The sequence below is a fragment of the Nyctereutes procyonoides genome, unplaced genomic scaffold, assembly GCF_905146905.1.
Source record: "Nyctereutes procyonoides isolate TBG_1078 unplaced genomic scaffold, NYPRO_anot_genome, whole genome shotgun sequence".
NCBI lineage: Eukaryota > Metazoa > Chordata > Mammalia > Carnivora > Canidae > Nyctereutes > Nyctereutes procyonoides.
The window spans coordinates 37176093-37204089 of NW_026575030.1; positions in this window are offsets into that span (position 1 = coordinate 37176093).

The following is a 27997-nucleotide window of genomic DNA, read 5'->3' on the forward strand; positions in this document are numbered from 1 at the left end:
GGTTCTAAAGCATTCTCCCAGAGTGAGCAAAAATCATGCAAGATATTTAAAAGATTTTTTTTTCTAAAAGACTGTTCTAAAGTAGCCCTGAATATGTCATTTCAAAATGTATAAAGAAAGAAAACTGTCACCTCTTCGGGTTGGGTGTGACTTTGTTCTTTGTCTTTTCTGTCACACTAGCCTATGGTCATTTGCTTAGCTCGGCCCACTTTTCAAAGATATGATTGTGTGGGTTTCAGGGGCTGTCAAGCTTTCCTTTCCCCAGATGCTCTGGGCCTGCTCTAGCCTCTAGACACCTCTGACAGAGGCAAGTCCCAGAGTCACTAACTCTGAAGAGGCTGCTGATCCCCAGACAGATGACAAGATGTGCTAAGCCTTGGGGACAGACGCGGCAGGACGTTCCTAATAAAAGACAGCCCTGCTGCCACAGAAGGGGAAGGAAGCAGATGTGAGGGCAAGGTCCAGGTGACAACCTGGGCATTATAGAGATACAGGATGTTATGCAGGAGGGAGAAGAGTAAGTTGGCATTTGGCAGTATGTGCAGAGGCGGGACCTGAGTGGAAGGAGCGCCTTTCAAACATTTCTGACCTTCTGCCTGCCAGCTTGGAATTAGATTTCTTGATGCAGGGGGAGGAGGAGGGAAGGGGGTGAGAAAGGCAGATGCCAAGAGAGATTATTGACCTGGCAACCAGACAAAAGGATGCTGGGGCTGGCACCTGAGGTAAAGAGGGGCTGAGCAGAGTAGCTGTAGGTCTAACCCAGAAGGCTGAGTGCCAGCGTTTTAGCTGCCAGAGTGGCCTAGCCTAAGATGGCCTCTCCTGTTGACAGCAGAAAGTAGTCTGTAGAGAAATTTAAAAAAAAAAAAAAAAAAAAAAAGCGAAATTTCATATCTTTGGATAGGTTTTTGGGTTGGCATTCCGAAGCATATTACACTTCCTTTGTCCTGTCAGAGAAGCATAACCTCTTGTAGTCATTTGAAAATGCTTTTTTTAAAAAAAAAAAAACCCATCAATATTGCCACATTTCCAATTCCAGGACTGAGGTGGTGTGGTGTTGACTACAGGCTTCCCCATCCTCCAGCCCTGAATCCTGAGTGACTTTTCCAAATGTTGACCCAGAGACACTATCATTTTCTGGGAGACAGGATTCACTGATTCCATTAGAATACAGTTTTGTTGCCACATAAATCAGGAAATTTTAAACGCAGCAGCTTGGTTCCAGGCCTTTTGCTGTCGGCTCTCATGAAGCATTTGTCTCACCGTCCTATAAACACTAGATGTCACTGTTACCCGGTCCTTTGTGTGACAAGAAACCTGGAACAGGGAGAAAAATCTTCAGGAGGGGATGATAACTCTGTCTGATGCGGATTTCAGGCTAAGACCTCTTTACCTGGCATTTTCATCCAAAAACAGACACTCTGTATGTTGGGTTATTTGGGTGCTGTTTCCCCTTTTTTTTTTTTTTTGTTTTGTTTTTGAAAGGAAGAGACTGAATGAAGTTTCTTTTTTTGCATTTCTTCCCACCCATGCACCTTCCCCTCTAGCCTTACTAATTTTTGATTCTCCCTTAAAATGTGGTTTTCAGCTCTATAATATGAGGACTGTTTGTTAGCAAGTTTGGAAAATGATTGTGCTGCAGGGATTCAGAATCTATATATGGACTCCAAATATGTTTCTCTTCTAATCTCTTCAAAATCTTAGAGGACAGTTTCTAATTTCCTTAGGAAAAAAAAAAGATATAACATTAACCCCCAACTAGGAAAAGAATCCTGTGAGAGCTCAGAGTTAAGGCCTCAGCCTTCATGCTCACTCTTAGATGCCCTTGAAGCCTGGGTTTCAGGTTGTTTGAGTGGTGGTGTTAGACACACAAATCATTTGTTTTTCTGCTAAACGTCTTTGCATTTTATTAAAAATTGGATACAGTTACACGTTTTAAGATGTGGTTATTGGGGTGCCTGCATGGCTGTCGGTTGCATGTAGAGTCTTGGTTTCTGCTTGGGTTGTGATCTGAGTCTTGGGATTGAGCCCTGCACTGGCTTCCCACTCAGCAAGGAGCCTTGCTTCTCCTTCTCCTTTTGCTCCTGCCCCCCTGGGCCCCAAATAAATAAATGAATAATATCTTTAAAAAATGTGGCCATTGATTAATATATAGAACAGCATTATTTCATCATGAAATTAAGTAATGTATCTAAATAATAATACATTTATAAAATTCCTTTTTGAAAATAGATGAATTATTATAGCAAGTTAAGTAAAGATGTCTCAGTATAATTTCATTATAGAAAATGATAGGCAGGGGATCCCTGGGTGGCTTAGCGGTCTGGCGCCTGCCTTTGGCCCAGGGCGCGATCCTGGAGTCCAGGGATTGAGTCCCACGTTGGGCTCCCTGCATGGAGCCTGCTTCTCCCTCTGCCTGTGTCTCTGTCTCTCTCTCTCTATGTCTGTCATGAATAAATAAATAAAATCTTAAAAAAAAAAGAAAATGATAGGCAGTAATAATAACATTAAAAGAAAAAAGTTACAATATATATATATATTTTTTAAAGATTTTATTTATTTATTCATGAGAATACACAGAGAGAGAAAGAGAGAGGCAGAGACACAGGTACAGGGTGAAGCAGGCTCCCTGCAGGTAGCCCAATGTGGGACTCGATCCCGGGACTCTAGGATCACACCCTGAGCCAAAGGCGTATGCTCAACCACTGAGGCCCCCGGGCTGCCCCAAAATATATCTTTTTTAAAAAAGATTTATTTATTTAAGAGAAAGAATGAGCGAAGTGAATGTGTAAATAGGGGGACGGGCAGAGGGAGAGAATCTTCAGGCAGAGTCACAGGCAGTCTTGCTCCGAGCTGGGCTGGATCTCACCACCCATGAGATCATGACCTGAGCTGAAACCAAGTGATGCTTATCCAACTGAGCCACTCAGGCACCCCCATCTCGTAGCATTTAATACTGAGTCTTTTTTTCTATATTATGTGATTTTTTTAGTGTATGTTTTTTATTGGAGTTCGATTTGCCAACATATAGTATAATCCTGAGTCTTAAATGGTTGGCTGTCCCCAACAACTGCTAAGGCAGTCCACGTCTAAACTAGGACCATACCAGTCTGTTTTCTCTTTATTTGTGATGCCACAGGATTATAGATTACTATGTGTTGTGATTTTATGCCCTAGAGCTAACTCTCAACTGTGGGCCAAGTGCCAACTCACTTTGACTCAGGTTGGGACAGTTGTGTCTGAGGTGACATTGCCATGGGCAGCTCTGATGTCATTTCAGGAATACGTGAGATCTTAGTCTCTCCTGTCCTCTCCTTCCCTCTACTCAACTTTCTGCATTTTTCCCTTCCTTTTCCCTCCTCTCTTCTTCCTTCACTTCTCTTTTTTTTTCTTCCTCTTACGCCTTCTCTTTGTTTTCCATTTGTATGTTCTTTCAGTTTATTGTGGAATTATATTAGAGAAAGAATCATGACCACGTCTGTATTAGTTTCCTAGGGCTTCCATAACAAATGGCTACAATCTTGGTGGCTTACAACAACAGGAATTTATTCTTACAGTTCTGGAGATCAGAAGACTGGAACCAGTTTCCTGGGCTGAAAGGAAGGGCTGCTAGGAAAACCTGTTTCTTGCCTTTCCCTGGGTTTAGAGCTGCATTCTCTAGATTCTTTGGTCTGAGCGCTTCTTCGTTCAAAGCCAGCAGTAAATCATCTTCAAATCTCTCTGCTGAGAGACTATGACATTGTCTTCTCTCTTCTGTATCAAATTTCCCTCTGTCTCTCTCGTGGGACAACTGTGATCACATTTAAGGCCCATCTGGGTAACTCAGGCTGATAATCCCTATCTCAAGATCCTTACATCTCCCTTTTGCTATGTAAGGTTAACATTGTAGTTTCCAGGTTAGGACCTAGATGCCTTTAGAGGCCATTATTCAGTCAAGCACAGCTTCCTAGCTATATTTTTGGTCAATTTATTTAGTCCCTCTAGATATAGTGAGTTTGCCTAATAGTGTTCCTGTGAGGATTCATGAAAAAAAAAATGCTTGTAAATTGCTCAGTACAGTACCTGGCAAAGAGTAAGTCCACTTTAAATTAAAATAATTTAGGTGCTAATAAATACTGTTCCTATTATTAAGTATAATTATCTTAAAGATCATCTGGTTCTTTATCTCCCATTCACCTTTATGGTACTTTGGTCTGGCTTCTGTCCTCACTACTCTCCTAAAACATTTACTTCAAGGTCAATGGTCTCCTCCAGCTGGTCAGATTCGAAGACCAATTTTGGGACTTCATTTTAGCAGCATTTGATATAGTCGACCATTTACTTTTACACAGAAACACTCCTTTATTTCTGCCATACCATATATATATATTTTTTTAATTTTTTATTTTTTTGGTTGTCTTCTTTCCTCACTGGCTATCTCTCCTGTTTCCTTTGCCATCTTTTCCTTCTTTAAACCATAAAATGTTGGTGTTCCTCAGTACTCTGTCTGGAGTGCTCTTCTTTACACTGTCTTTACACTGAAGTGGGGAGTAGAATGGCATGTTTGATGATCATAAAGAAGATAGTGATGGGGCACCTGGATGGCTCAGTTGGTTAAGCATCTGCCTTTGGCTCAGGTCTTTATGCTGGGGTCCTGGGATCATGCTGAGCAGGGAGTCTCCTCGTCCCTTTCCCTTTGCCCTCCTTCTGCTTCTGTACTCTCTTTCTCTCTCTCAAATAAATAATAAATAAAATCTTTTTTTAAAACATAAAGAAGATAGTGGGGGAGGATACAATTAGCAAGGAGTAGGGGTGGCATGGGATATGGCGGGTGTGGTGGTGTAGGTGAGAATTTACAGTGATTGAAAGATCTTTATGATAAGGGTTTTGGCATTAATCTTAAGTGTGCTGGGTGCCATGGGAGGCCTTGATGTTAGTGTGTTGGGTGGGTATTGGTAGTGAATGCCTGAGTACTTCCCTTTCTATGAGGGCTACAACTGATAACCTTCACCTTCCTGAATGCTACTGAACCATTGAGCCAACATACCACCTGATAGTTCTGGGCTTGGATAAAAGGGCAGGAGAATGATGACAGAGATGTGGGTAGAATGACAGGCTCAACTCCGTTGTCCACATTTAGCAAGGGTATATGATTTTCCTGTTTGTAGGGAGTATACCACTATTGTGGCTGGTATTGAGGCAGGAAGGAATTGACTTAGCTTCAGCCTGGACTCCCAACCAAGGGATTGTGCAGGGAGAGGCACAGTGCCCACCTAAGAACTGGCAAAGAGCCCACACTTGGATATCTCTTTAAAAGGTGAAATTGAGAAGCAGTCAGTCTTCAACAGAGAAATCTCAACAATTAGAGGGAATGGTGGGCTTTTCACCAGGTATTGTGGTCACTCAAGTGATAAGATGTCTCCCCACCTCCTCTCACTGACACTGAAGCTTAGGCAGAGGGTACTATCTCTGGAGTCCACACTCCTTCCTCCCCACCCCTTGCACTTTCAGGAAGTAGTGTGCCCTGCTTCTATAGAAGAGGGAGAAATGTAAGATATGAGATCATCTTAAGACTGAAGAAATGATATAAGCATGAGCTGAGAGATCTTTAAGGAGCTTACCTAGGTGGAACAGAGGTTGAAAAGAGACATTTGAATAGGTATTCTTTTGGAAAATGGTAAAACAATTTCACATTTATAGTTTAATGAGTTGAGAATTTTTAATCAAACCCAGTAAACGTATGTTAATAAATTTTATTATTAGTTTGATAAATGTAACAAAACTTTGAATTCAGTGTTCCTATTCCCACACTGCAGATGGGTAAGAGGGGGTTTAAGGAGGTCTGGTGCTTACCCAAAGGTACACAGCTAGTGAGATATACATCAGGGATTGGAACCCTCATCTCCTGGACTTTATTATTATTATTATTTAAAAATTTTAATTCCAATATAGTTAACATACAGTTTTATATTAGTTTCAGGTGTACAATTTAATGATTCAACAATTCTATACATTATTCGGTGCTCATCATCATAAATGTAGACTTAAATCCTCATCACCTATTTTACCCATCCCTCCACCCACCTCCATTTTGGTAATCATCAGTTCTCTATAGTTAAGAGTCTGCTTCTTGGTTTCTCTCTCTTTCTCTTTGCTCATTTGTTTTGTTTTTAAAATTGCCTTTATAAATGAAATCATCGGGTATTTGTCTTTCTCTGACTGATATTTTCACTTAGCATTATACTCTCTTGCTCCATCCATGTTGTTGCAAATGGCAAGTTTCATTCCTTTTTATGGTGAGTAATATTCCAGTGTGTGTGTGTGCGCACACGTGTATGTGTGTGTATGCACTCCCATGTGTGTAAACCACATCTTTTTTATCAATTCATCTATTGATGAACACTTGGGTTGCTTCCATTATTTGGCTACTGTAAATAATAATACTGTAGTAAACATTGGGGTGTATGTATTCCTTTGAATAGTGTTTTTTTTGCCGGGGGGGGGGTAAATATCCAGTAGTGTGATTTTTGGATCACAGATTAATTCTACTTTTAATTTTTTTGAGGAACTTCCATTCTGTTTTCCTTAATGTCTGCATTAGTTTGCGTTCCACCAACAGTGTACAAGCGTTCCTATTTCTCCACCTCTTCACCAACACTTGTTGTTTCTTGGGTTTTTGCTTTTAGCCATGCTGGCGGGCATGAGGGGATATCTCATTATCATTTTGATTTGCATTTCTCTGATGCTTAATGATGTTGAGCATCTTTTCATGTGTCTATTGGCCATCTGTAGGTCTTCTTTGGAGAAATGTCTGTTCATGTCATCTGCCCATTTTTAATTGGATTATTTACCTTTTGGGTGTTGAGTTGTAGAAGTTCTTTATATATTTTAGATACTAATCCTTTATTGGATATGTCATTTACCAATTTCTCTCCCATTCGGTAGGTTGATTTTTAGTTTTGTTAATTGCTTCCTTCAGTTGTGCATAAGCTTTTTATTTTGATGTAGTTCCATTTATTTATTTTTACTTTTGTTTGTCTTATTTTGGGAGCCATGTTTAGAAAAAAATTGCTATGGCCAATGTTAGAGAAATTACTGCCTGTGTTCCCTTGTAGGATTTTTATGGTTTCAGGTCCCATGTTTAGGTCTTTAATTCATTTTGAGTTTATTTTTGGTGATAAAAGTGGTCCAGTTTCATTCTTTTGCATGTAGCTGTCTAGTGTTCCCAACACCATTTGTTGAAGAAACTTTTTTTCCCATTGCATATTCTTTCCTCCTTTGTTAAAGATTAATTGACCATATAATTGTGGCTTTATTTCTGGGTTTTCTATTCTGTTAAATTGGTCTATGCCTATTTTTATGCCAGTACCACACTGTTTGATTACTACGGTTTTATAGTAAATCTTGGAATCTGGGACTGTGACACCTCCAGTTTTGTTCTTTTTCAAGATTGCTTTGGCTATTTGGGGTCTTTGTATTATCTTGAACTTCTTTCATCATTTTTTAACAGTTTTCAGAACAGTTTTCTTTCACCTCTTTGGTTGAGTTTATTCCTAGACATTTCATTGTTTTTGGTACAATTGTAAATGGGATTATTTTCTTAATTTCACTTTCTTCTGCTTCATTATTAGTGTATAGGAATGCAACCAATTTATGTACGTTGAAGCCTGTACCCTTTCTAGGCCATTATACTGCTCCATATACCACACTGTTTACTTTGTTTTATGGCAGTGGCAAGTTTATATAGAGATACAATTAAATAAATGCTAACAATAATAGTCTCATGTGAATCAAACTATCTTAGGTTGTAATGGGTGGGATGATGTAAATAATTAACTCTGGTGTAGTGGCAATTCCAATTTTGAAGTTAGTTTCTGGTAAGACTACAGAAAGAACTATGGTACTTACCCACTTGTTCTGTTTCAGATAGCCTTGGATTATTCTAACCATAGGACATTATTATTTACTTTTGTATCATCTATTCCACGCTCCTTCCCTGACTCCTGCCACCCTTCTCCACCTTTAGAGTGACAGCTCAGTGATCTTATTTGTCTTCTTTTCTCATGTTTTACCAGCAACTGAGAACCAGCTCTTGGCAAACAACAGGACTTCCATAAATACTTTTTGGATGAATGAGTGAATGAGGAACTTATATTTAAGCTACCACTTAAATTTTACCTTAAAGAGTTAGAGGCAAAAAGGAGAAAAAAAAAAAGACGATTCTATGAATTGAATGTTTGTATCCTCCTGTGAAGCACCTCACAGAATCTCCCAGAAGATCATGAGGGGAACTGAGGGATAAATGACAGTGAGTCATTACTGTTGTAGTTGGTGAAAATTTCCAAGTTAGTTTAATTAGGTGTTTGAGGAAGTAGAACTACTCTTCAAAACATATCAATCCAGATTCTATTTAAAGGTAAAACACATAATTGTAATAGTTTTTGGGTAAACTCAATTACTTTTATGTGTTCTCTTACTCTTTTTGATGTAAACTGAATTAACTCAGAATTTTCCTTCTCCCCTTACCTTCTCCTCAAAGTGGCATCAGAGGCAGGCATGGGGTCCAAGTTGTCCTTTCTCCCATACAAACATCCATAAAGTGGGATGTCACTCATCCTGTCTGGTCTTTGGCCTTTGGTGGTTGCTCTGTGCTTCCAACTTTGGAGCTGTCTGTGTTACCATCTGGAGGCTGGCTGCAAGTTCTCCGTTGTGGTGGAGTGCGGGGAGAGGACTTGTCATGACTGTAAGAAACTTCAGGACTCCCTGTTCAACTCTTCTGTGCAATTCTAGGGGCCAAGGACATTGGGCTCTGTCCCATGCCACTCCTGCCTGGGCCAAAGATGTCCTGGCTTGGCTGCCTCAGGCTCTCTGCTACAGGAACAAACTTTGTTCTATTGCAGCTACACTAGGGAGCATTGCCCAGTGCTGGGGATTCTAGGACCATTCCCTCTTTAGAGCCCCTGCCTTGGAAGAGAATGTCTCCCTTTCTCCCAGATTCTTAAATATTTCTCTTATTATCTTCCACTTTGGAGCTAATCAAGTCATATTTTGATTATACACTAAGCTGGAGGCTGAAGACCAAGTGTATATAACATATTAAAAACTGAACTCTTGCTCTCAGCTTTCCCATTCTTCCAATCTTTCCTGCTTCAAAAAATGGTACACTATCCATCATGGGAGTCATCCTAAAGTCCTGCCTTTTGTGCATCCCCTGCATTCATGCCAAAATCAAATCTTGTCAGCTCAGCTTCTAAAATATACCCTGAAGGTGTCCATTGCTCATCATTTCTGGCATGACATGTAACCACCGCAGCCTTTTTCTTTGTCTCTCCATATTTACTCTTGTTCTTCCAATCCATTTCCCACAAAACGGAGTTTTTAAAAAATATAAATCTGATCACATCACTCTGCAGCTTAACACCCTATTAATAGCTTTCTGGTGCACTTTGCTCAAAATGAAAACTCCCTGCGCATCTGTGAAGTGAGGGTCATAATAGGGTGGTTTTGAGGATGACATATTTTTAATGCATTAATGTATGCAAACATGCCTGGCACATGGCAAGCGCTATGTGTCAGCTGTTGGTGCAGGAGAGGAGATGGAGCTAGGCCATGGTTGATGTGGGCCCATAGAAGGAGGGTGGTGGTACTGACAAGCCTGGAGAGGGGAGAGGGGACAGCTGAGAAGTCAGAGACAGCCTGCAGAACAGCGTCTGCCTGAAAGGCGGGCTCCAGGAATGTTGTTATCAGATGGAAGCACCATCAAAAACAATTTATCCTTTGCCTAATTTTGCCTGCAGCTTGCAGGAGGGCTGTCTGTCACTGCCAGGGACCAAACTGCTCCTGATTTTGGCAGGGGTTCATGAAACTGATATTTTGGAATTTGTTCTTCTCCATGAAAAAACAGAAATTAAAAGCTTGATTAACAATCACAAGAGAAATGTGCAGGCTTGCAGACTTGTGGTTTGCAAATTGCTTATAATTCTCCTCTTACTGTCTGCCACCAAAGTACCTCCGCCTGACGAGATCAGAGCTACCATCATCCTTTTACATTTAATTTTAATTTACACGAAATAATGTTCTCACTGCTCCATTTCTTCTAATTCTTTTCTTCTCCTCCCCTGTTCATTTTTCCTTATCACTTCAAAGTTCCTCCTTTGAGCAATGTCATCTTCTCTTGCTGTAATGTGCTTCACCTTTATCCGTCTAATAAACGCATTATTTTCATTTCAAGTTTATGTCCTCTGCGGTCACACTTCTTAGCTGTAAAATTAAACTTAGAAAAAAATATCAAGCTGACTAATGTATAGAGACTATTTCACTTTTGTTAACAAGCATTTGGGTTGACATTTCTTGATTTTGGAAACTTGTTTTGGATTTGATTTAGAAATTCAGGGAGCACTAAAGAACTCACGAATGACTCCTTTTCCCTCTTCCTTTTTGACTTTCTTTCTTTCTCCTCTCTTCTTTTCCATGCCTTTACGATCCACTTACAACATGAGCATTTAAAAAAAGAATAGAGGGGACTACTGGCTTGTATATTTTCTCTACCTTGGATGTATTACCAACAGATTTGCAAGCAGTTTTCTTTACAAAAATATTGGCTGTGATGTGAGACCCTGCCTTAGGGAGTAATTTCACCGTAAGATCATTTCCCCTCCTTGAGATAAATATACAATGTGCAGCCTTACGGATAGGCATTTACTTTCTTCTTCAGCTCAACAAGTATGCATTTCCCAGCTACCACTTTCAGAGACTGAATACTATCCAAGGTGAATCATAAACCTGCTCTAATTTGGTAATTCTTCATGCTTTTATGTGCTTGCACCAGAGCTACACATTTCATCATAATTTATTGCCTTCATAATTGTTCTGCTTTGGAATATGGAAATACTACTCAGTGCTCTCATTTCCCCTTTCTGGTAAATTCGGGTTAGCTTTGCCTCCCATTTCAAATCTAACCTCTTACCAAAGGCCACCACATTCCTAATATCACATGTTGAAGGTTCTGGCCAAGAGACTTTACTTTTGCTAATTCATTTTTTTCCCCAAGAGATGATGGCTACTATTCTTTTGAATTATTGCCTCTATTTTAGAAAAGGAACTAATTATTCTTTATTTAACAAGGAATATCCTATGACTGATATAGTTGGATTCATGTAAAAATGCGTAAGTGGTAGTGAGGAGATCATTTTCTCCAACAAAAAGTAATTTCAAAAGTGATTTAAATGGAGCATAAAGAAGTACTCATGAGTATGGTTGCTCTTCTAGCTAATGTAGATATCTTACTCCTACCACTGATATTCCTGAATTCCTTATGCTCAGCAGGTTCTCAGAAAACATTTCTTGATACTAAGAGTTTCCCAATCCTGACTTTCTTTGTTGGCTCTTGAAAGATTTATACTGTTTAGAAATGCATGTAAATACACAGATATGGATCTCATATTTTCTAAGGTGATATAATAATAGCTGGTGACTTGGATAATTGTGTGTCGATGTGGCCCCAAGAGACTATCAACATTCCTCTTCCTACTGCATAAGGATCCATTTATGTGCCCTGGCTTGCAGCAGTTCCTTCAATTACAGATAAAGCTCTGCTTTCTTTCAAGGCACATGCTTTGCTTCACTGTAGGATGTTTTGTAACAATTATAAATTTACTTTTGAATTTTCTGCATTACAGATTCTACTTCAGTGCACTGCAACTGCCTGCAATTAAAAAAATATCATATATTCTGTGTATGCTTTGCATTCCATCATGAATGCTTGGAAGGTAACAATTTTTTTTTATGCTATTGACTTTGGTGAACCTCATCACTACTGTAAAAGGAGTCACAGCGAAGCAAAAATACCCCTGACATTTGAGCCCCAAAGAGGACTCTAGATAGAAATCTGGCATGGGAATAGCAATGATCAATGACTTCACTGATTTATTGATTCTTTCATTCAAAATCTTTAAATAAGTGTTTATTAATTGCCTATTATCAGTCAGGGCTTCTTCTGGGGACTTTGTTTTCCTTTCATATCTGCTTTTTAAAAAGGCCTTTTATTTTACAATTTAAGCGGGATTTTGTTTCATTTGGGCCATGTTGTTTACATGATGAACAGTTACAGTTAGAATGGGTTTCAGTGATTGCCAAGAAGACGGATTAATCTGCCAGGTAGGGTATCAGTAGGGATCTAGTTGTCACATGGAGACTTAACTACAACACCCTTCCTTTTGGAGCTTCCAATTAGTTGGTGGTGTTCAGGTGAGTGTTGACACAGATTTAATCAGTTTCTAAAGGCATGTCACACCTGGACTTGATGTTTTCTCTGGTTGTTTGCAGATTCCTTGCAATGTAAGATGTCTACTTCACTCCAGCCACAATCCTATTATTCTGAGAACAAATCTCCAGAATTACTTTTGAAACCTGATGCAGGCTGCTGACTCACTTGTTTTTCCTTAGGCGAATTACCATATCAGAATAATATATCATCTAAAAAATGTTTCATAGTTAGATATAAAGCATATTTAAAGTAAGTTCCAGTAATGAATTATCAGCATATTTGGAAGCTTCCAGATGACTCCTCTGGTGTGTTTTGTTGATGCTTACAGATTAGCTCATGCTAATTTTCAGAACGATGTAAGGTGGGGATCAACACGTAGTATTTGGTACTCCTTTGGTAATAAAGGAACTAATTAATAAAAAAAATATCATTGTTTATGAAAAAAGGTATTTCTTTTTTTTAAGAAAGATTTATTTATTTATTTGGGGGGCAGGGCGAGGGAAAGAGAGTCTTAAGCAGACTCCAAGCTGAGCAAGTGGGCTTGATCTTACAACCCAGAGCTGAAACCAAGAGTTGGTCGCTTAGCTTCCTGCACCACCCACGTGCCCCCAAAGATACTTCTAATATATAAAACACTGTGCTAATTCTCTAATGCCCTCACCTCAGTATTCTATTGTGGAAAGTGTCAAGTCATCTAGCTTCAACTCTGCTTGTCTTTTTTTTTGCTCTGTCTTTTAATTGCTCTGGCTGACCATTGTGTTCTCCTCATTCTTTCAAGAGGGGAAATATGCTGGCATAGATGTGAGCATAATGTGAGAACCCGGATCTAGAAGTACATTTATTTATTTATTTATGATTTTTTAATTTATTCATGAGAGACACAGAGAGAGAGAGAGACAGAGACACAGGCAGAGGGAGAAGTAGGCTCCACGCAGGAAGCCCGATGCGGGACTTGATCCTGGGTCTCCAGAATCACACCCTGGGCTGAAGGCAGGCGCTAAACCGCTGAGCCACCCAGGGATCCCCTAGAAGTACATTAAATGACAATAGTATTAATAGGAGATATTTGGCCCACAGGTCCAAACTTTCATAATGGCAGGACACTGAATCTACTAGAAAGCAGATTCCAGTGAGATTTAGGCCAGAGTTATGCTTCTCAAACATTAGGTACACATGGATCTTCCTGGGGACCTTGTGAAAATGTGGATTCTAATTTAATATGCCTGGGATGGAGCCTATGATTCTGCATTGCTATGAAATCAGCACTCAAAACGGGTCTAGAGGAGCAGAACACTTTTGATTTTAAATACAGTCACTAAGTATTACAGGTTTTAGATAAAATTTATATTCTTAGATTTCCATGCAGAGGAATTGAACCTAAAGCAAAGGCCTTGCCACTGACATTGTCATTCTGGGTGGGCCCTCTCAAAATTTTCAACCCAGAATTCTAGGAGTACAAATTCTTTATTCTAAAGAATACCACACTTCTACTGGGCCTGAAATCATTTGACCTGAAATTATTTTCTTGAGTCTTGTGGAAGTATCAGAGATAGCTTGGATGGATGGGGAAAGCAGAGTACCTGGACTCAGAAGTTCTGAATTTGAGCCCAGCTTTGCTTCTGCTGGGCTCCATAAGCTTGAATAAGTCATATATCCTCTTTCAGTTTCTATTTCCTTCTGTATGAATTGCTAATAGTAAAATACAACTTTATAGGTTTGCTTTGATATCAAGTATGAGAATATATATAAAACTGTTTTGTAAATGTCAAATGCTATGCAAATATTAGTTGAGGAGCTTGTAATCTAGCAGTGATAATTTACACATTCACATCAGAACATTTGTGGTGCCTCAGATCCTTTCATTGTTTATTATTAGCAGTGAACATTCTGACCAAGAACACAGGTATTTTATTGTTTCCCTTAGGTGTCATTTGTATGCAGTCATTGGTTATAATCCTATAGTAAAAACCCCATCATTTCTTTTCTCCTTAAAACACCGGTATTGTTGTTACCACCCTGGTTGTTTTGGGGAAAGGGAAGTAATGAGTAGCAAGTTTGAAAGTTGGCATAAGACTCTGCTCAGAAGAACTAATTAGTGTTCTGTGACAGTGGTGGATGGTACCCTGACTTAGACACAACTGATGAGAATTGCTTAATCAACACAGAGGTGTGCTTGGTCTGAGGAGAGCATGCCATCCTCATCACCTAGGGAAGAAGTCGGCCTGCAGGCAGCTTGCATTTTAATTGATTTTATGATGAGCATTGACTTTATTAAATTTTAGACAAAATGCCCTATGGCATCTGTCAGTGATAAGTGACAGGAAAGACATTAAAAGTTTAGTGAACACTTAGGAATTCTTTATCAGCAGGCATTTATTGAATGCCCCCTGGATGAGAATAATAATGCTTGCATTTATATCGTGCAAGTCATTTCCACAAATTTTATTTATGATACAAATTTTCATAGAGTCTATTCCCTTTTCTGATGTAAAAACCAATTTTTGTGAAGCTTTCATTCATCATTATGTTACAAACTCAGCACAATTTCCATTTTGGGGAGAGATAATTTATCTTTGAGGGAGGAAGTAAGGAAGGAGGGAGAACCAGAAAGTAGGGACCAGAAAGCTCAATAGCTGCTTTGGAATGTGTTTAGTTAGATTTAGTACCCCTTTCTGCTTTTCTTCCTAGACCCTGTCTGATTTGTTTTCAGCCTTCACCACGTCTTTTCATGCCTGTCATTCTCTTTTATAATTAGAATACTCTGAGGATTTTCATTAAAGTGTAACCTACATTGACCACCGAAGGTCTTTTCTATTAAGACAGTGTTTTGAACAAGGTAGATGACACTTTCCATGGATATCTTATTTAGAAAGTCTTCCCATCACTAAGGTGGCCTCACCTTGGATTCTAATATCGTCATCCTGTTGCACAGATTTGTTGGTTGAACAGGTGGTACCCGAGTGAGGCTCCATTTACTGCAGGCTGCTTCTGCAGTGCCTGCTTTGGCTCAGACCTCTGTGGTGATCCAAGTCATGGGAGACTAGATCAGAGTAAGTAGAGAAAGGCAGCAAGAATTTCTACAAGTTCTGAATTAAGGGATGATTCCAGAAAATGGGATTTTTATTTTCAGAAATATGTGAGACATATTATATCTGATTTGATTAGTAAATAAGCATCTACACATGAAGAAGTTAGAAAGAATGAAATGAAACAATCTGCTATTAACTGGTTAATAAAAAGAACTTTTCTAAATGTTTGATGCTTATATTCAACCATTATATATAATATAATTTATGTTTAATCACATCGAAGCCTTGCCAAGTAGTAGTCCTACAGGAATTACTCTAATGAATACATAAGCACCTCTTATATTGAGCATATTAATTGCTTATATGCAAATGATTTTAAGTACTTGAACAGTTTGACTTAAGAAGGATAAACATTATCTCTATAATCTTGTATGTGATATTCATTTGCTTAGCAAGCCTTTTTTTCTGATGGATTACATAAAAGCAAACTTTATAATCAACTGAATATAAATTATCCTTAGTTTGGAAAAACAAATTAATGAGGTTTTATTATCTTAATTTCTAGACTTCTCTATCACCTAACTCAATATGGGGCAGTAATATACCATAAGTTGGTGTAAATGACTCATAGTTTTACATTGACTTTTTGTCTTTATTTTTTTCCACTACCTTTTAAGTAAACTAGGTAATTTTGAAAAGTAGAATTTGTATTAGTATCGAATTAGACATCAGGCAACTCAGTCTACTTATATGAGTGGGAGTACCATAATTTTCGTCATTAATATGAATGGATCTTCTAGTACCTTTGTGTCCAAAGACATCTTTTTTTTGAAGATTTATTTATTTATTTGAGAGAGAGAGAGAGAGAGAGAGAGAGAGAGAGAGAGAGACTCTGAGCAAGTGGGGGGAGGGTCTGAGAGAGAGAGAATCCTGAAGCTGACTCCCCACTGGGCACAGAGCCTGAGGCAAGGCTGATTTCATGACTCTGAGATCAGGACTTGAGTGAAAATCAAGAGCCGGCTGCCCAACCACCCAACCTCCCAACCAACTGATTTGGGGGCCCCAACTACCCAACCCCCCTTACCCCAAGAGCTCCCAGAGAGATCCTTGATGATATTTCTCTAGGGTCTCAAGATATCACCCATCTTTTTAGGATGTTAATTCTTAAGTATGAAAAAGTAGAATGATAATACCTCAGAGTTAGCAAGACCTTTAAGATTAACTTGTAAAAACCACTAGTTGATGCAGAAATCATAATTTCCAGAAAATCTTTTCTTTGTAAAGTTCCCCTACTGCAATGAAAGGAATTTTCTATATGCAGAGCCAGGCACATGCATATTAATTCATCATAACCTCACACATACACACTCATAGCAATCAGCTTATCATATAATTTATTGCTAGAGCCAAGTAAACATGTCATAATTAATTTTAACCACACACATATGGATCACTATATTTTAACTTTGATCACAGGGTCACCAGTTGATGCAAAAGAAAAAGGGAGAGGTCTGTTCTTTCAGAATTCACCTGAAAAATTTCAAGAATATGTCCTCAACTCTCCTAATCAGAATTCTGCTATTTGCTCATATCCACAGATACATGATCTTCTGGCTTTTAGACTTGAGTGAAATTTCCTCTGGATTTATTTTTCAGTATGTATCTTTATCCCAGGGAAGTTCAGATTATTGGCATGTTTCCTGGAGCATGTTTTGCATAATATTAAACAGAATATTTGTAAGTAGACCTTGCAGTCTTTTTTTTTCAAGTAAATTAGGGGAATTCTGGGTAAATTTTGTTATTCATTAAACAAATGTTTATTACCTATTGTGTGGTGAGCAATATACAAGATGCTGTACATATAATGACGGGCAAAATGGACATGATCCCTGCCTCATATTGCTTGTGATCTAGTAAGAAAAATATACTTGAAGTGCTATGGCCTAAACATTTGTGCCCCCTCCAATTTATGTGTTGAAATCCTGGTGCCAAAAGTGATAATATTAGAAGGTGGGCCCTTAAGAGCTGATTAGATCATGAGAGCAGAGCCTTATGAATGGGATTAGGGTTCTTATAAAAGGCTACACAAAGGTCCCTGCCAGCCCCTTGTACCATGTGAAGATGCAGCAAGAAGGCTCTGGCTGTAAACTAGGAAGAAAGAGGGTCCCCTCACCTGACCATGCTGGTGCTTGCTCTTGGACTTCCAGTCTCCAAAACCATGAGAAATAAATTTCTGTTGTTTATAAGTCATGCAGTCTAGTTGGTTATAACAGCCCAAATAGACTAAGACATTGATCAGCTAATTACAGAAATATATAATGTCTAACTGAAATGATTGCAATGAACAGGAAGTATAGGACACATATGGTAGAGTGTTCTAGGATGTCTTGTATAGTTTTGGAGTATTTGGGACCTAGAGAAACTTTTCCAGGAGAAGAGGGAAATTAGCAATGCGGGAATGGAGCAGCATGTACAGAGGACTTGACATAAACAGAAACATGGTGTCTGAGAAATTTAAAGGTCATTGCAGTGGAAGCATACACAGGGAGGCTGGTGAGGTAAGCAGATACCAGGATGAGAACACCTATGATTTTTTTAAAGACCGTTTTTGAAAGAAAATGGCATGGTCAGATTCTCATCTTAAAAATTAACACTTGGGTTGCAGTATGGAAATTAGAGTAGAAATGGGTGGTATGGACTGAATAGTGATCCCGTCCCCCACCAAGGATGATAAGACTGGTATCTTTATAAAAAGAGGAAGACACGTCCCCATTGTCTCTCTCAGCCTGGGCGCAGGGAAGAGGCCTCATGAGGACAAGTAAGAAGGTGACCATTTGCAAGCCTGGAGGAGAGGTCTCACCAGGAACCAAATATACTGACACTTTGATCAAGGACTTTCTGGTCTTCAGAGCCATGAGAAAATACATTTTTGTTATGTGGGCCAGCCAGCCTGTGGTATTTTGTTATGGCAGCCAAGCTGACTACTATGGGCCGAGAGAATGTATATGGGAGTTCTGGGTAGGGGACCACAGATAAGAGATAGTTCAGATAAGAGATAATGGGGTATGTGCTATAATGGGAATGGTAGACATTGAGAACAAATTACAGAAGCAAGAGACTTCCTATTTGTGGAATTAACAGGATTTATTGTTGGATTATATATACAAGATGAGAGAGAGAGGGAGAGAGAGAGACTTAAAGTTTTCTGACTTGCACCCTAGACAAATGATTTGCATAGCTCAGGTGTCACCGGAAGATCAGGTTTGGATCTATAACCACTCCGTTTTTGATACATGAAGATTTTTTTTTAAGATTTTATTTATTCATGATAGACATGAAGAAGCCGGCTCCATGCAGGGAGCCCGATGTGGGACTGGATCCAGGGACTCCAGGATCATGCCCTGGGCTGAAGGCAGGCGCTAAACGACTGAGCCACCCAGGGATCCCCTGAGCCACCCAGGGATCCCCGATACATGAAGATTTAAGTGCCTTTAGGTATGTCAAAGAGGGAGATGGCAGTGGAGTTTAGAGAGGAATTAAACAATGCGTAACAGATTCTGTGACTGTATGACTTCTCAGAAGTTTTGATGTGTTTAAATATGTATGTGAATTGTGACTCTCCAAGACAGGGTTTTGGTTTTTTTGCAGCAACTTTCCCAAATTGGACCTCTTGTGAAGAGAAAAAAATCACATGACTAGTACTCTGTAGAATGTATTTGGTAATTGCTGCTCATTTTTAATTACTCTCCTTCCCTGCTGCTTAATATCCGTAACTTTTGATTTTTTTTGATAAAGCATCCTTTGGACACATCATGGCCAATGTACTTGCAAATTGTGGAAATGAGGTAGAGAAAGATTCAAGACAGGGCATTCGGTGTCTTAGGGTTCCTCAGCGAGAGTGCCAGTGCCCTTTCGAGTGCCTGGCAGGAGCTGAGCTGAATGCTCAGAGCAGGGGAGACCCTCTGCCTTTCAGGCCACATCTGGTTACTCTCTTCAGGTAAGAGTTCATGAATAACACCCCTGTCCCCAAATCCTTGCCTTCTGCATAAGTTGTTGGCTCTCTCTCAGTGTTATTCCGCTCCTGGAATACTGAAAGTATTTCATGTACTGAAAGTATTTCAATACTTGAAAATGTACACTGTTTCTCCCTTGGGTTTGTCTATCCCGAGATTTCAAAGTTATTGCCTAGGAACTTTAGTCAATTGAGTATTAGAGGCTTAAAATTTAGTTATATAGTATTACGTACGTTGTAATGAGTTTTCCTTAGTGCTTTTTACGTATAAAATATGATACTGTATGGGACATTTTACAACTGGCTTTTCTATTCAACATATATTTTGGAAATTTATTTATCTAACCACTTGTAAATCTATCTTTTTTAAAACTATTAATATTTTACAGTATGAATATATCGAAATATATTTCTCCATTCTTCTATATTCAGCTAGATTAAACAAAACAAAAGGAAACAAAACACTATGCACTGGGTAGTATCAGTAGGAAATACAAGAACAGGAAGATCAAGCAAAGGGTTGAATGATTCCACCTGTTTTTTGCCCAAAATATTATATGGACTATAAGAACTTACATTTATTAATTGTAATTACCTTCTCTTCATATTTATTTTGAGAAATAACTGACCAGCTAAACAGAGCTCCAGAAAAACTCTTTATGCCAAATTTTATTCCTAACGTGCAATCCTGCACAATGCTTTTGTTGTTGTGCCAAAAAATATGATCTCTCAGTTTTTAAATGTTTCCTCTCCACTCTAGTGAACTCACTTGGAGCCCTATATTCTAGTTATTTGCAAAAGCTTGTTAAGGCATGCAGGCCCTTTGTGTCCTCCAGAGGTCCTTGCTCACAGGAGATCTCCAGATGCATTTTGGTTTGATTTTTGAATTCAGCTAGATTATTTATTCAGTTCTGGTTGTTAGGTGACCAGCATGTTCCTGAGACTCATATGTACCATTACACTTTTGAAGGACAGTTTGTTATAAAATGCTGAACTAGGAGGTCAATAATGATTTAAATACCTTCAAACGTAGATCTATTTGTTGCCCGTGCTTCCTAATGCCTCTTTCCACCTTATTCTGCCGGTGTCTGCATGAAGTACAGCAGCAGAATAATTGCTAAATAGTTAAAAGCCTTGAAATCCATTTACCATTTACCACAAAGTAGAAAAAAGAAGCCATAAGCCATAATTTTCATTATGAAATATTCATAGAAATGAGATAAAATCTGTGTTTTAATAAAATGTTAGTAAGACTTTAAGAAAACCATTAAAGAAACATGTTTACCCTTCGGATAACTGAATTCAAATCTATTATTCCTCAATTTGGCAAAAAAGGAAATTTGGGGGATAATTTATATGTAACATTTTCTGGTAGGTACTTGCTTTCTTTAGGAAAATGTGCCATTGCTAGGAAGTTTCCATATGGATAACAATAATTTGCAGGATTTCCCTGTGGCAAAAATAAAACAATTGGAAGTATATCTAGATATGTGCTCATACCTAACAGCTGTGTGTTTAAGAGCAACTGACATCAACTTCATTTTGGGGAGCTCAAATTTGCCATCTACTGTCTAAGATTCTTTGCTGTCCAAGTGAAGATCGCAGTCAGGGAATAATAACATTGCTCAGAGTTTAGGATTTCCTAGGTGGAGACAGAAGTAGGAAGTCATAATGTCTGCCAAGAATTAATAAGCTATAATGGGATGAGAGAAGTCTCTCCAATATTTTCATACTCCTCAGTTGACTGACTCTCAACAACTGTATACAGTATCTGTCCCCTGTCACTTCACATGGCAAGTCTAACATCAGCTGAGCAGATTGGCCTATGAACTCTTTGCCTCCATCAACTTCACTATTCATGGAACTGACCATCCTGGGTGAGAATGCCATGAGTTGCTTTTCTGAAATGTCAAGAAATCATTGATTGGAATTCTTGCATTCTATGACAATAGTAAGTTCTTTGAAGGACGTGTAGCTTCACTGTTTACACTACACGGTGTGTGTGTGTGTGTGTGTGTGTGTGTGTATTTAAGACAGTTCTGGAGTCAGCAGTTATTCTGTTGGAATTGCCAATGTGATAGCCTCAAATTTTACGATATTCACTAATAATACAGTGTTCACCATGACTTGGGGTATAAATCATCATTAGGAAGCAACGTTAGTATTATGTTGAAGCCAGAGGAAAGAGGAGAAGGCCGTAGTATGTACACAGGAGGCTTGAGGTTTTATTAAGAACCCAGGTTCTTCTGAATTTTAATTTAACATGCCCTGGGTTTCTTCAATTCAGCCTCATTTTTAAAACATGTTCCTTTATAACTTATAGACAAATGGACAACAGTGTCCTCTCACTTCTACATAAAACTACTGGTACTGAATTTTGGGTGTTTTGGCCACACTGTGTGTATTCGTGGCTATTGCTTTGGTTGGAGTTCAGATAATTGCACTTATCATCTCTATATGATTCCATGATTAAAAACATTAATATGTGAATGTAATTCTGGTGAGTACTGTACTTACATTTTATTATCGATTTTCAGCACAGAATTATGCAAATCTAGGACCCCATGAATGTCATTTAATGCTAATGATTTGCAACTTGGTGAGGAGTTGCAGCTTTTCAGAGGAATTAAAAGAATAGAGAGAATTTTACATTTGTGGGGAATACAGTATAAGTGAAGTTCCTAATTGGAAGAACAGTTAATTTTTTGTTTTTCCCTGCTTAAGAAGGATGCTAATGTACCCCTCTCTCCCTCCTCAAGCCTTTCTGAAGATGGAGACACCATCTCTGTCACCTGCCTTGGGGTGAGAAAGCAGTGTAGAAGAGTTGCAGCTTTTTGTTATCCCAGCAGTATGAAACACTAATTTTCTGGGATAAACCATGAGTTCAGAAAAAATAGAATTTCCTAGTGTGTCAATTGTGGGCATTCTGTGAGTGTCCAGCAGAGAATGCTGTGAATTGCTTCTGTCAGTATGACTGGCACAAGCTCTTAAATCTGTTGACAGCTTGCAAATCCTTTTGCTGACTTTCAGATTATTGACACCATTATGCACTGACTTTCATGTTAATGCAATAACAAAATAAATGATTGAATATACATTTTCAAATAAAATCTCATACTCAAAAATTAAACTTCAGATCTATGTTTATTGTCCCTCAACAGCCACTTGATTGTACCAGGGTGTTGCACTTGAATTCAGTTTTAAGTATATTAGAAAATGTGAGGGGACTTCTGGGATGTCCACATATTTGAACGGGATAAGGCTAACACTGTATTATTATTATGAATTGATCAATCTGGATAAATTGCATCTGACTTGTGCTTTTACTCAGTATATTTTGAATTATGTTGTAAACTGTGCCTTACCAGATTGTTACTGTGCTTTAACTAGTTGTATTCCTACATACTTCAGAATTGTTTATAGTCTAATAAAGTTAACCTAATTTATCCTACTTTTTCAAGCCCGGATCTCAGATGATAACACTTATTTATTTTAGTGTTTAATGCTAAATTTCACCTTTTGATTAAAACCTTATTTAGCCTACTAAAATAGGGCTTGGTTTAAATTCCAATTAACCTTTTGTTTCATCTATGTGATTTAAATGCATAGTATTATTATACCTCGATAATAGAGTATAATTTTATCCTTTAATTCTTCATTGAAGCTGACTATGTTTATTAAGCTAGTTTGAATTTCCTGACTCTAGCTATACTGCTGAGATGACTCAACTAATCATTATTAAATAAAATAAATTGTTCCCTTTACAAAATTCATAAACCTTATTTCCTTAAATATTTTTGGAAATCTGAATAAGCTATTTTTTTTCATAAAAGTGAATATGAATCACATTTTTGCAAACTTGGATGAGCTTAATATGAATCTAGCTTGGTCAACACTGCCTATACTGAAAAATTTAGTAGTACCTTATATTCACTTTAATTCAACAAGGCACTTGAGGCCCTCACAGTATAGTATAAATGTTGAATAACATTTCTGGACTTTGAAGAACTCACTGTCTAGCAAGGAAGATAAGCACGTGAGTAGTTAGCATATTATGCTACATGCTGTAATGGAGGGGTGTATGTGAAGTATGGCTTCAAGCCTGAGAATGGAGCACTTGATGTGGGACCACAAGGGAAGGCTTCCCAGGAGACATGGGACATTTGAACAAGGTCTAAGTGAGAGTACATCAGATGAGATGAGATCCCGGGCTGAGAGGGTAGCGTTAGCAAAGGCACAGACCAGTTAAAGTGTATTGCAGATTTGAAAAGTTTGAGCACTGATGAATGACTGGTTCATGGTATGTGTGTATGGGGCACAGAAGATAGGTAGAAAGATAGGAATAAGAGGGATAGGAGATTAAAATGTAAAAGGTTAGATAACTACATGATATTTTGATGCTTCATATCTAACACTTGCATTGTCAGCTGTTTTATAAACTACCTAGAGATAGGATGAAGGTCAAGGTTGTAGGGTGCTGTAAGAAATGGGAGGGAAGTCCAGATTGGGTACAGGTTAGGGTGATTATTTTCATATTAACTGGCTTCCCTATGAAAGCTATGAAACTAGTCAAAGATGAGTCAACACAATTGTCATAAGTTCACCCCTTTTCTAATGACTAAGACCATGCCTTACCATAGTTTTCCCTACTCAGTCTTGGAACTTGGGTCCCACATCTAGAGACTTTATTTATTCCATAAAGAGAAGTTAAGAGGAAGTTCCAGACACCTAGCCTTTCCTCAAATCAGATCATTAGCAACTCAGATCATTAGCAACACAATTTACTTTGAATCCACCAGGATAAATCTTATACCTCTATCTCATCAGACTATAAGAGAAGCCCTACACTAGCCCTTCGGTGATCTTGTCCTGTACCTTATTTCAGCTCTCACTCCTATGGTATTACTCTCGATCATATCATAACCAATAATTACAGCCCCTCCAATATATTAATTTAATGCATCGCGCTCTCTAACCGGGCTTGAATTCTATGGACAATCATTATAGATGCTTCCGGCCTCTAGCTCAGTTCTTTTGTTTCTCTGTTTCATATTGACTTACTTGGGAAAAGGCCATTACCCTAGTTAAAAGGAGTTCTTTGCTTGCTCCATGCTTACAGTTGTCTTCTGACTAGAGAACAATTCCCAAATATGCTGAATGATTCTACTTTAAATTCATGACCATGAACATTAGATGGGTTTTTAATGCTGCCTGGCAATTATACTGAATTTTCATAAACTAGCATGGACTCTCCTATACTACTCTTTCATATTAGTCCCTTTTTCTCAAACCTAAAACTTATCCTCCATCTATAATCTCAGATAATGGCATCCCACTGAGAAAATTGAAACCCCCAAATAGAACTTCTAAGGACTCCCACAACTGTATCTCCTCACCTATCAGCTTTTCCATTTCTGTCCTTTTCCCTTTGTGCTTGTATCAGCACTCCTATCTTAACCCAATCCTTTTATATATGTTATCAGATTCTATTCTTGCTTTCTATTTGACTATCTTTCCACTTAGCTTTTCAAAAGTGGCATTGCAGCAATTATCTACACTCTTTAAAAAGTTGCAGTGAGGGGATGCCTGGGTGGCTCATCAGGTTAAGTGTCTGCCTTTGGCTCAAGGCGTGATCTCGGGGTCCTGGGATCAAGTCCCACATTGGTCTCCTTGCATGGAGCCTGCTTCTCCCTCTGCCTATGTCTCTGCCTCTCTCTCTCTCTGCATCCCTCATGAATAAATAAATAAAATCTTTAAAAAAATGGTGAGGAATAATGGGTATTCAAGTAAACTGAAGATGCTTAAAATACAAAATACCCGTGAAACCATCACCGTATTTACAATAATGCACACATTCCTTACCCTTCAAGGTTTCCTCATGTCCCATTGAAATATTTCCCTCTCCTCTCCCCACCCACTCACTATCATCAGACAACAACTTTGTCACCATACTCTGTCACTAGAGATTATATTTTCATTTTCTTTAATTTTATATGAATGGAATAACACAATATGTACTCCAGTTTGGCTTTTTTTATTCAATATATTTAGTCTGAGATTCACTGATGTTACATGTATCAGCAGTTCATTCCTTCATCTTGCTAAATAATATTCCCTTGTGTAGATATACCAAAATTTGTTCATCCATTCCTCTTGTCAATTTCTACAAAGCAAAAACAAAACAAGACCTTTGACAGGCTTTTAATTGAAATTGCATTCAATCTATGGATCAGTTTCAAGGAAATACTGAATTTTCTGACCCATGAATATGGATTATCTACTTAGTTAGGTTTTCTTTAATTTCTCTCAGCAGTGTATTGTCGTTTTTGCACCTTTTGGGGGTTAGATTTATTTGTAACTATTGCATACGTTTTGTGTTATATGTGGTATTTTTTCAACAACTGTTCATTGCTAGAATTAGGAATAAAACTGATTTTTTTATATTTATCTTTAATTTTGTGATATCATTAAACTCACTTATTAGATTTAGTATTTTGCTTTGCAGGTATCATTGGATTGTTTTCAAGAAGATGATCGTATTGGTGAGTAATCACAGTTATTTATTTATTTATTTGTACTATGGATGCCTTTTATTTCCCTCAAGTACTGCACTGGAGAACCTCAGGTATAATGTTGAATAGAAGAAATGATAGCAGAAACATCCTTGTCTCATTACTGATCTTAGGGAAAAAAAAGCAAGCTGTTTCTGACCTTGTAATATGTTGTTAACTGTAGATGTTTCATAGATACTTTTTATGAAGTTGAGAAAGTTCATAAAATGGTTTTTCTATTTTAGTTTATTGCTGTGATTAATTACATTGATTGACTTTGAATTACTAAATCAATTTTGCATTCCTGTGATAAAACTCACTTCATTAGGATATTGTTCTTTTTTATAAATTTTTGGATTTAATTTGCTAAAGTTGTGTTAAGACTTATTATAGCTGTTTTTGTGACATTGATTTGTCATTTTCTTTTCCAGTAATGTCTTTCTTTGTGTTGGTATCAATATAATGGTGGCCTTATAGAATGAGTTGGGGAGTACTACCTGTCTTTCAATTTTATGGGCTCTTTATATAAAAGTGGTATTATTTCTTAAATATTTGGTAGAATTCACCAGTGAAGCCATCTAGTCTAGTAGTATTTTTTGTGGGAACGTTTTCAAAAGCAAATTCTTTAATTGATATAGGGCTATTCAGAGTATTTATTTCTTCTTGACTGAAATTTGGTAGTTTTTCTTCCAAGTAATGCCCATTTAATCTAAGTAGTTTATTGCCATGGTATTTCTCATATTGTGCTCTTAATAACAGTAGAATTTGTAGTTTGTGATTTGTTCATTCCAGAAAATGATAACCTGTATCTTCTCTTTTCCTGGTTAGTACGACTAGAGATCTATTAATTTTATTAATCTCAAAGAACCAGTATCAATTTTTGTTTTATTGATATTCTCTATTGTTTTTCTGTTTACTACTTTATTGATTTAAGTTCTGATATTTTTATTTCCTTTCTTTGTTTTAGGTTTATTTTGCTTCTCATTTTCTAGATTCTTAGGTGAAAGCTGAGGTCATTGACCTAAGATCTTCTTTTTTTTTCTAATTTGGGCATTTAAGGCTATTATTTTCCCTATAAGTACTACTTTAGTGGCATCCCACAAATTTTAATATGCTGTGCTTTCATTCATTCCAGGATACTTTCTAATTTCTCTTTTGATTTCTTATTTCACCATTGGGTTCCTTAGAACTGTGTTATTCAAGTTTCCAAGTATTTAGGAAATTTCTAGATATCTTTGTGCTATTTATTTCTAATTTAATTCCATTGTGATCAAAGAACATAATATGTATAAATCCAATTCTATTATGTTTATTCATACTTGATCTATGGTCCAGGATATGGCTTACCCTGGTAAATAGACCATGTACCTTTGAGAAGGATGTGTATTCTGCTGTTGCACAGTAGAATGTTTTCTAAATGTAAAGTAGGCCTAATTGATTGATAGTGTTACTCAAATCTATTATATCTTTACTGATCTTGAGCCTCCTTGTTCTATCAGTCATTAGAGTGGTATTGAATTCTGACTGTAAATGGATTTGTGTATTTTTTTTCTAACAGTTCTATCAGTATTTCCTTTATGCATCTTGAAACTTTATTATTAGGGCACAAAAATTTGTGATTTTTAGGCCCTTTTGAAGAATTGACCTATTCATCATTATGAAATGACCTTGTTTATCTCCAGTAATATTCTGAGCTTTGAAATCTAGTTTATCTGATATGAATATAGCCACTTCTGTTTTCTTTTGATTAGAATTTGCATGGAATCACTTTTTCTATTCTTTTACTTTTAAGTTATTTGCTTATTTATATTTAAAGTAGGTTTCTTGTAATCGCCATGTAGTTGGGTCCTGCTTTCTTATCTAATATTTGAAAATATCTGCTTTTCCATTAGAGTGTTTAGATCACTTACATTTAGTGTGAATCAACACCCACAGTTTGCTACACCTGTAGTCTTAACATTTGATGCCAACTCCATTTTTTTCTAGGCACAAACAAAAAAGCATAAAAAATCTTGGAATTAAACTCGATTCTTTTCTTTCTCTCATAATCTCCATACAATCTGTTAAGACATTCTATTAGTTTTACCTTAAAACTATATTCAGAATCTGACCACTTTTCATCATTTTCAATCTTCAAAAGTGATGCCATCCTGTTCTGAGCCAC